Source organism: Myotis daubentonii, chromosome 14, assembly GCF_963259705.1.
Source record: "Myotis daubentonii chromosome 14, mMyoDau2.1, whole genome shotgun sequence".
Taxonomy (NCBI): Eukaryota; Metazoa; Chordata; class Mammalia; order Chiroptera; family Vespertilionidae; genus Myotis; species Myotis daubentonii.
Window position 1 is genome coordinate 35,345,167 of NC_081853.1, and position 6,534 is coordinate 35,351,700.

Genomic DNA, 6,534 nt, shown 5'->3' on the forward strand with positions numbered 1-6,534 from the left:
TTCCATCCTTTCTCATTGACAGAACCAAGCTTCAGCAGTTTTTATTCCAAGAGAAATGCTTTGCTTGAATCAAAGGGCTGAGATGACATTTTTGCTTCCTTATGTCTAGGCTATAACCACGCTGTGATGAAAGCGAGATTTTGGGTTGTAACAGAAATTTCATAGCAGTGAGAGAAGACTCCCTAAATCAAAGGACTAGGGTACCTGGTGTGACACCAAGCTGGCGGCAGTGTGGTCACTTGGATGACACACGCTCTTTGAAGCTAGCTGCCTATGTTCTTTGAGCTGAATCTTTTTTAAAATATATATATATATTATTGATTTTTTACAGAGAAGAAGGGAGAGGGATAGAGAGCCAGAAACACCGATGAGTGAGATCGATCAGCTGCCTCCTGCATGCCCCCCAGTGGGGGTGTGCCTGCAACCAAGGTACATGCCCCTGACCGGAATCGAACCCGGGACCCCTGAGTCCGCAGGCCGACGCTCTATCCACTGAGCTAAACCGGTTCAGCTTGAGCTGAATCTTTTACTTTGGTCTCCAGGACTTCAGCTTAAAATAACAAAGTGCCATTGAACTATTATTCTCTGCATCATTTTTTTTATCTTAAATAGTGCATAAGAAATTTATAAAAATATATTGAAAAAGTACCCATTAAATGCATCAGCTGGCCCTCAGAAAGATAGATATTCCTTTATAGATTGTAAGATGCATTGATTAGGCTAACTTTCTGAAGGTTACAAAATTATAACATAGTGTATTTTTGCCAAATTCACTTAGACTTTGCAGATTCACCATATGTCACTTATTCCTTCCTTCTATCTAAAAGGATGAACTCCACTCCTTGGCCCCAACACATGTGCACATGTGCACACACACCCACACATACACACACACCTGGCAGGCTCCTTTGAAAACCCAGCTCAGATGTTACCTCCCGAACCCAAGCCTGATGGCAAATCGCTTCCTGTTCTGTTCTTTCTCTGAACCTTGTGCACTTATTTCAATGAATAACCAGTCTTTGTTAAGACTGTGTCTTCATCCCTTATATATGCTCAGCACCTAGAACAGTTCCCTTCTTTGCTCTTTAAAAAAAAAACAACCAAAAAAAAAACTCCCTTCTTTCATTTCTCTCAATTCATGTCAAGTGCAACCTTTGCATAGCACAACCCAAATCCATAAACTCCTCTCTCACATACACCTCCTACATTTTTAACCTGCCAGGAAATCCTGTTGGCTCTCCATTAAAGCTGTGTATCCAGAAACTGATCCTCTCCCACAACCTGTATTGAGCCACCATCTCCTCTATTGCTTCTAACCTTTCTCCCTTAAGTCTAGTCTCAATATATATTCAGGGAAATACTTTTAAAACCTAAGTCACCTCTGCTCAGAGCCTTTTAGTGACTCCCTGCTTTGCTCAGAGTAAAAAGACAAAGATTACAAGGCCCTGTGTGATCTGGCCCACAGCTTCTCTCTGACTCATCTCTCACTCGTACTCATTAAACTCTGATCACGTTGGCCTACTGGATGTTCTTCAAGTAGCCAGTTACAGTCCCTGTTAGGGTCTTTGCATATGCTGTTTCCTCTGCCTCTAACACTCTTTCCCACATATCCCCATATATGCATGGTGAATTCCCTCACCTCCCTCAAGTCTTTGCTTCAATATCATCTTCACGGTTAATCCACCCTAGCCATTCTACTTAAAATTCTACCCACCCTTGTTCTCCCAGTACACCCAACCCCCCTTACTCTGCTCTGCTTTTCCTCTTTTCTCATAGTTCTTATTGCCTCCTAACATGCTATATAATATTCATCATGATTTTTATTATCTGTTGTTACAATCCCACCTTTAGCTAGAAGCACTATGAGAAATCTTTTTGTTTCCATGATGTATCCCCAGGGTATGGCACATAGTAGGTGCTCGACAAATATCTGTTGCTTAAATTCATTTGCTCAAAATGACTTCCACCTGGGCCAGTGTGGCTCAGTGGTTAAGAATGTCAACCTGCACATACCGAAGGGTCATGGGTTCTATTTCCACTCAAGGGCATGTACCTGCGTTGCAGGTTTGACCCCCGGTCCCAGTTGGGGCCATGCGAGAGGCAACCATTTCTCTCTCTCTCTCTCTCTCTCTCTCTCTCTCTCTCTCTCTCTCTCTCTCTCTCTCTCTCTCCCTTCCCCCTCTAAGAATCAATGGGAGGGGGAAAGGGGAATAAATGACTTCCTGTTCTTAAGATAGAATGTCCTATACAAAGATTTAGAGACACTCTTGGAAAGATTGGTGCCCTATGCCATTACTTTTTGGTAAATGAAGGACTCAAGGCCAATTGGGTTTACTTTTACATTTTAATTACAGTTATATTTTTATTCATCTGTATTAAAAATATAATCACAGCAACAGTATAAATCTAAACATTTGGCAAGTTTGTAGAATGGGTAAAACCAGATCATGGGCATAGTATTGGAAGGAGGTACTTGGTTTAAGGCAGGGGTGGGCAAACTTTTTGACTCGAGGGCCACAATGGGTTCTTAAACTGGACCGGAGGGCGGGAACAAAAGCATGGATGGAGTGTTTGTGTGAACTAATATAAATTCAAAGTGAACATCATTACATGAAAGGGTACGGTCTTTTTTTTTTTTTAGTTTTATTCATTTCAAACGGGCCAGATCCGGCCCGCGGGCCGTAATTTGCCCACGGCGGGTGTAAGGTCTCTGAGGAATCTCAGATGAAGCCCAGCTGTGACTGTAACCCACGCCCAAGGGGGTGCAGGGGAGAGATACGATCAGAAGGATGACTCTTCTAAAACTCACTGCCACAAAAATTCACTTAGAATCTAAGTCTTAGATAGTGAGTAGCTCAAATATAAGACACAAGATTAGAGTGGAATGTTTGACCAAAACAATTTTCTGTATGATCTTCTTAAAGGAGTTATCATGTTTTCAGATTCAGAATATTTCAGGCCAAAACATCAGGGAGAAAACATCTATCATTTCACTTCCTAGTGACTCTGTAACACATCATATTTTTTGTTTCTGAAAAAATATAAACATGGCTTTAGTACTTTTATTCAGTGTCAAGATAAACACATCCCTTGATCTTTCAAAGCCCATTCCTATGAGTCAGAAACTACCAGCAGAACTATGTGATGGCAGACTACTTTCAAAAGCCTGTGGGTTACCCACTCAAGGACTGAAATTTTAAAAAGGACCCTTCTATATTTGGTATTCCCTGATCCCATTTCTTTATTTCTGAAGATCAATACAAAAAAGACAAAAAGGTGATAGATTTTTCTCTTATAGATCCTGTGGAATAATTTTCAGCCAAAATTTTTTCCCTTTCACCCCACTGAAGTCATCCTTAATAGTCATCACCATCCCTATGTTTGTTCAGTGAATTTAAGTGTAGAAACATCAGCCCCAGTTATTCAGAAATTACATACAAAAATCTAAAACTGATCAATTTCATCTTAACTTTTCTTGCAGATCTTTACAAAATAATCATTTCCTTGAGTCTAGCAAATTATGCGCATGCTGAAGTACTTAGGGAGAAGTGTACTGATGTATATAATTTACTTTAAAATGCATAAAATAATAAGATGGATTAAAGTGAATAGAGGGGTAGATATGTGAAAACAATTATATTAAAAATGTTAACAGTGAATCTAAGTGTTGAGTGTTCTCTGAATTCTTTAAATTTTGTTGTATTCTTTAAATTTTTCATTAAAAATGGAAATAATCATTTAACTTAATTATTAAAATTATGTCTGGTTGTCAAATGGAAAGGAAAATAATGGTAGTCAAATTGTATGAATCCTGGCAAACTAAAGGGATGAAAACTTTTATTTCTAACTCATAATTGCCCCTATTGGCCCTGAGAATGCTCTAAGAGGGAGAGTCATTTTTAGCTAAGTTTTATCTCTCTACCAAGTCTGTCCACTCATTAAATCTCTAGTACAGCGGTTCTCAACCTGTGGGCCGCGACCCCTTTGGGGGGTTGAACGACCCTTTCACAGGGGTTGCCTAAGACCATCGGAAAACACATATATAATTACATATTGTTTTTGTGATTAATCACTATGCTTTAATTATGTTCAATTTGTAACGATGAAATTGGGGGTCACCACAACACGAGGAACTGTATTAAAGGGTCATGGCATTAGGAAGGTTGAGAACCACTGCTCTAGTGTTTTCTTCTTCCTTAGACCTCCCATTCTAACACTAATCTTCATTCTTTTTTTTCTTTTTTTTTTTAAATATATTTTATTGATTTTTCACAGAGAGGAAGGGAGAGAGATAGAGAGTTAGAAACATCGATGAGAGAGAAACATCGATCAGCTGCCTCCTGCACATCCCCCACCGGGAATGTGCCCGCAACCCAGGTACATGCCCTTGACCGGAATCGAACCTGGGACCTCTCAGTCCGCAGGCCAACGCTCTATCCACTGAGCCAAACCGGTTTCAGCTAATCTTCATTCTTAAAGTCTCCCAACGATTTGCATCAGTGAAATAATTCATGTGACATGTGTGAGTCCCCTAAGTCAGTTTCACCTTTCCACACAGAAGATAAATTCTGGAAGCAATCTCATGATATCTTACATCTTCCTGCCCAATAAAAGTCCAGAGAATTGCAGGTCTCTTTTTGTCCTAGCTTTAGAGCTTCCTCTTCCTCTGTATATCTAACATAGTCTTTGGGTTTGCTTGTTTTCTCTGCGTCTTTCTCCCTGTCTCAACGGTTCTCCATCTCTTTGCTATTCAACGTCTTTCTTTCGGTCTTTATCTCTTTCTCCTCTATCTGTCTATATCAGTGATGGCAAACCTTTTGAGCTCGGCGTGTCAGCATTTTGAAAAACCCTAACTTAACTCTGGTGCCATGTCACATATAGAAATTTGTTGATATTTGCAACCATAGTAAAACAAAGACTTATATTTTTGATATTTATTTTATATATTTAAATGCCACTTAACAAAGAAAAAATCAACAAAAAAAATGAGTTTGCGTGTCACCTCTGACACGCGTGTCATAAGTCCGCCATCACTGGTCTATATGTGTCTGTCTCTATCTCTGCCTAGAAATGAAAAATAACAGTGTATTTGCAAAAATAAATGGAAACAAACTAGAGTTCCCAAATAAAAACTATCCCTGGGAGAAGGCATTTCTTCCTACCTGGAAAAGCCTTGCAAGCTGGTCCTTTCAATTTCTCCTTCTTGTCTTCATCCCTTAAGAAGCTGTTCCAGCCTGGAGTACAGGAAGGCTCAAGGATACACATCAGCTTGTCCAGTGTTTAATACTCTCCCAGGGGGAAGTGGGCGGGGGGCGGGGGGGCAGAGGGGAGGAGCAAGGACTGTGTTTATGGTGAGTAACACATTGCTTGTGCTTAGGCATGCTTTGTTGCCATTAAATAAAAATGGTCCTTCACTCTGTGAACACTGACCTTGAAAATGAACTAAAAAACTTACCAGGGAGAGCATTCTCAAAATAATAATAATAATTTAAACTAGCCTTTTTCAAATTTAATTAAGATTTACTGGAATTAAAGTTGACCCTAACTATCCCTACTTTAATAATTTATTCTCCACCTAACGTCTCTAGACTATAAGCTCATTGAGAGCAGGGACTGGGTACCATTCGGCTTAGTGTCACTCATATCTCCTGGCTATCCCCTAGCAAAGAGTCTTGCACATATTAGGTCTCAAAACATCATGTATAATGGATGTTTGGATGGATGCGTAGAGGGACGGATGGAGGGAAGGATAAATTAATACACTGAACAATGGCAGACACTCCTTACACTGATAACCTTTACCAGGCAGAGTAAAGCTCAAGTGTCTGTATCCTCCTGGGATGCTCTAAACTAGCTCACACCAACCAGGTTCGGGATCAGGATAGAGTCAAAGGAAATATATAAGTAATTACATGTGCGAATATAGGAGTTAGGGTAAGAGTTAAACTGCTATAACAAGAGACCTCACAATAATATGGCTTAAAGAACAATTTAGTCCAAGTGCGGTATTCCAAGTCAGCAAGAGGCTTTCCTCACACAGTCATTCAGGGACCCAGGCTAATGTTCAATGTGTCATCTGAGGTTTCCGCAAGTACTACCAGGGTAGCCAGTGGGAAGGGAGAAGGAGCTAAACCTAGAGACTTTCTCCTCAGTCAGCAAAGCAGAAGTTGCTCACATTCCTTCCACCACATTCCATTGGTCAGATCTTAGTCTGGGAAGACTAAGCAGCAGGGAAGACTTAAGATTTGATTTCCACGCAGGCAGCCATGTGCCCAGCTCAACTCTATTATCAAAGAAGGAGGAGAAGGAGGATAGATGGGGAGGAGGGGGTGGTCAATTACCATCTCCACCACATTCTGTATACAGTGTCTCAAAATCTGAAGGCCCGTTCTTGGGATGGAGTGTTGTTTAGTTTCTGGCCTGAGTGTTTGAGAAAATGGAGTCACATAAAGTTTCCTGAAATAAGCTGCCATTAGAAAGACAGTATGTCACTAGCAAAGTTAAATTCAAGCTTCTCTGTGTTTTTCCAAGATT

General features: G+C 40.4%; 1 protein-coding gene across 1 annotated transcript in view; it reads right to left on the reverse strand.

Annotated features, from left to right (window-relative positions):
• Window positions 1-5,261, reverse strand: part of LOC132215581 (collagen alpha-4(VI) chain-like) — a 101,761-nt gene extending 96,500 nt beyond the window's left edge. The window contains exon 1 of the mRNA XM_059663999.1: window positions 5,163-5,261. The gene's annotated coding sequence lies outside the window, so the exon portion shown is untranslated. The remainder of the gene's footprint in view (window positions 1-5,162) is intronic.
• Window positions 5,262-6,534: the final 1,273 nt, after the last annotated feature.